The sequence below is a fragment of the Triticum aestivum genome, chromosome 3B (genome assembly GCF_018294505.1).
Source record: "Triticum aestivum cultivar Chinese Spring chromosome 3B, IWGSC CS RefSeq v2.1, whole genome shotgun sequence".
Classification (NCBI taxonomy): domain Eukaryota; kingdom Viridiplantae; phylum Streptophyta; class Magnoliopsida; order Poales; family Poaceae; genus Triticum; species Triticum aestivum.
The window spans coordinates 663,854,696-663,859,022 of NC_057801.1; positions in this window are offsets into that span (position 1 = coordinate 663,854,696).

The window sequence follows — 4,327 nt, forward strand, 5'->3', positions numbered from 1 at the left end:
TTGTATTTATGGGACACATCCTACATCTATAGTCTGAATTTGATTTCTGATGCGGTGATTTTTCATTAACCGAGTAGAAGTAATTGTTACTTAAAAATAGTAACATCTAAATATTTTAAACTTAGTGCCTCAGTTTTATAGTAAAAAAATCATCAAATGTCAAGTCGAATTCAGTTCTAGTAAAAGAATTGAACATAAATCCTAATAATTGCCTCTATATCCGGCCAAGCGTAGCACGGGCATGGAAGGCCAGGTCAAGGTATGAAAATGAAGCAATGGGTTTACTGATAAATTAACTCAGAAAGCATAGATGATGTTAACCTTTTTATCAGAAAAATGTTTGTCTTATAGGAGTTCTTGGATTTTTTTTAAGAAACAATGTACAAACATAAACACTCACATCTACACACATACACTCATCCCTATAAATGTGCACACGCACCATACCTCTATAAGCACTTTTAAGATGTTGAACCGTGAATCTTGTGATTGATGAAGTAAAATTTACTCTGTATTCCGTTATGGATAAACATGTATGGAAGTACAACAAGTTTTTTTTTACAGGAGGAAGTACAACAAGTTAACAAACAAACGATAAAAATTTATTCGCACCGCAATAAATAATAATGAACATATCCACTACGTGCATAGATATTTTTTTCTTGTTGACCATGTCCATGTGACCTCAGGTATTTAACCAGCATGACCATGTCCATGGGTCTGATACTTAATTAGCTAGCTAATTAGGCAGTGGTTAGCTCTACGATAACAGACGGCTTCAAATGACGGTCAATCGATCTGACCTGCAGCGCCGCCCAGCTAGCGCCGTCGCCTATGTGCATCCGTGGTCAATGCATATGCCAAGCTAGTTTGATCAACGCACGGCTGTTGGAATAATCATTCGATGTATTGTGATCCGCGATATGAACAGGTTCAGTTTCTTGCATTAACTCAAACCTGTGGGAGTGTTATCAATAAATGATGGTGCTCGAGAACCTACTCGGTGCTCCGTTGGCAGGAATTATTATTTCAGTGGATGATTTGACGATCTCACAGAGAATTATTATGTATTTAGTGCAATATGTACTACCTCCGTCCCGGTCTATTGAGCCCCTTCATATTTTGTGTTAGACTTTGACTTTCTATGCGACTAATAAATATATATTATATGCTACAAAAAGCACATTGTTGGATTTGTATTTGAAAGAGCTTTCCGATGATATAACATTTTCTGTAACATATAGTTTATATTTTATTATTAGTTACATTTACATGTCAAGTTTTAACCCAAAATAAGAGGGGGGCTAACAAACCCGAATGGAGGCAGTAGAAGACAGCTTTAATTACTTTATATATTTCAAACATATCCATGAATCTAGTTATCGACATCTAAAATACCAAACGTTGATACATTTTTTTCTCTCTATAAATTTGATCAAACTTTGCAGAGTTTGACTATGAAACAAATCCATTAATTATTATATTTCAAGACAGATGACGAAAGGAGTAAAAAATAATCATGGTGCTAAGTATGCACCTAATTTTAGAGACATGACTGACATGATTTAGGAAATAGCAGTGGAAGCATGCCAGATGGCTATGGGGGAATACACGAATCAACCTGTGGTTAGATGGTTAGGAGGATAGTGGCATCCCCAGTCTACCAGAGTTCAAGTCCTAAATTTGACATTGGTGCTCCATTTTTCTGGATTTATTCTAGGCCTTTCGGCGATGTGCGTTCATTGGGAGGAGACGGTCCCGTCGACAAAGAAGGCGTCTATGACAACTTCGTCAAATCACCAGATGATATGCCGGCGATGTGCGTTCAGTGGGAGGAGACGTTCCCGTCGACAACGAAGGCATCTATGACAACTTCGTCAAATCTCGAGATGATATGCCGGCTCAATCTCTCGGATGTGCTCATAGAAATAGGATGTGCATGCGTGCGTTCATAGGGATGAATATATATGTTCGTATATGTGAGCAACTTCGATTGTATTGTGTTAAAAAAACCCTACGGGGTGTTTGCATATGTCCCACAAAACCCAACCAAGGAAACGTAAGAAAACACGATAAAAAGGACAAAGATTTTTCAGTAGTTGCAAACATCTTGTATTGATAATACACACGCTGAAGATTCAAAAAAGAAAATCATGTTTAATATTACAAGTTACTCCGTCTGTATCAAAATATAAGACATTCTTGGGCTCAATCCATGCCTCAAAAAGTCTTATGTTTTGATACGAATGGGGTAACATAAACAGTTGCCAAAAATTGTTCGACAATATGACATACTCTGTGTTGCCCGTAAAAGCCGAAATTAATAAGCTTAAAAAACTGAAATCATAATAATACATCTTATATTTTAGTATAAAAGTTGTATACGTACTAGAAAAAAAACTGTTTTTAGGGAAAGAAAAAAATGACATATAATACACAACGGAAATAAATATCATTTCAAATATGGCATATTTTTATGACATATACTCCCTCGGTTCCTAAATATTTGTCTTTTTAGAGATTTCAATAAGTGACTACATACGGAGCAAAATGAGTGAATCTACACTCTAAAATATGTCTATGTACATAATGTGGTAGTCCATTTGAAATCTCTAAAAAGACAAATATTTAGAAAGGGAGAGACTAATACACGTAATTTGTCAGTTAAATTGCTGATCTAGGCGTGCCTTACGGGGTGAAAGGAGATGGTTTGTTGCTGGTGGATTTTATCCTCCTCCTCTCGAGGACATGAGTCGGCACGCATGACGAAGCCGCAGCCATCAGCTAGCTCAGTCCCTAAACCCTATAGAAAGCTAGGTGCAAGTTGGAGACGTCGGATCAAGCGAAGATTGCCTGAAAGCGGACCGGGGACGGAGACCAGAGCGTGCATGCATGGAAACCGACCTGCGAAGACCGGCGATCGCGCTCACGCTCAAGCTCATCACCGCCGTCAAATGGCATCTTCCCGGCCAATGGCAAGCTACCCAGGCTGCCACCACCACCGTCGTCCATCGGCGTGGTGTGGTTGTCAACGGCCCAGCAGGGGTCACGGCTGACCCAAGCGCGTGAAACGGCGCAGCGAGACAAGCGACGGGTAAAAGGGCGGTGGATGATCACTGCAACTTGAGGAGGCGACTGATGAGTGATGGAGGACGACGGGTCAGCCAGTTCACACCCGGGTCACGGATCGGGGTCAAAGGTGCCTGCCGCTCTGAGACTCTGGCACGGCCACGCCGGAGGAAGCTCAGTTGTCGTTGTCGGAGACATCGTGAGTCGCCGTCGCCGGGCTCGAAACCTAGGGGCGGGAAATGGTTTTGTTTCCGGGCGCGCATTGTTGCTTGCTCGGTAGCGTCACGAAGATATCGCCAAGGCCAGAGACAAAACGCTTGCGTTGCAGATAGCCATGAAAATGCTAAAACCATGCGACGCCGCATTTTTCTCGGACCACGCAGGTCTATTCAGTTCGGAGCAGACAATTCTGAGGTCTCCAGGAACGTTGGCGTTTATCGACTGAAAACACAAGGTCCAAAGCAGAGTTCTGAATCTGTGGCGAACCAGGAACGTTGACATAACACTGAAAGCGGGAAGCTGACCCCCCCGGTAAAACAGCGCCACAATCAGCGGTCAAGCACAGCTGTGCTTCTCGCGGGGGTTGCGACAACGATTGCTAGAGTCGGCAGAATAAGCTAACACCAGTATGATATCCGGATGTAACGACAGACATCATGGGCCCTCAAGGGCTAGGCACCTCATACGCCGGGACGACTCCTGAGTTGGGTTTCAGCGCTGAACGTCGACTGCGAGCGATCGGAGGCCCCTTTTTTAAGACTATAGCCACGCGTTCGCCTGATAAGGCAAAAACCCTTGCACAAAACTGCAGACGACCATGAAAATGCTGAGACCATACAACACTGTATTTTCGCTGGACCATGCAAATCCACTCGGTTCAGAGCAGACAATTTTGAGGTCTTCAGAGTCTGGCATCTACTGGGAGTCTGGGACGTAACGTCCAGCGCAGAATTCCGAATCCAGAAGCCCAGCCAGGAACGCTGACAGAGACACGACCAGCAGTCAACCACGGATATGCATCTGGCGCCGATCGCGACATGAATGAAGTTCATGTCGGCAGCACAAACCAACAAATAGTATGATATCTGTATGTGGTTGGTTGAGGTAACAATATTCAGGACCAATATTGGACGAGTTAGATCTGCATCCAAGTCAAATTTTGAATGTTCTTGGAAAGTCGGAAGGATGCAATGGTGACTGGGTGATAATTCATGGTGAGCAGTGACTGAAATGAACACAGAAAGCAGGGGCAGGGGAA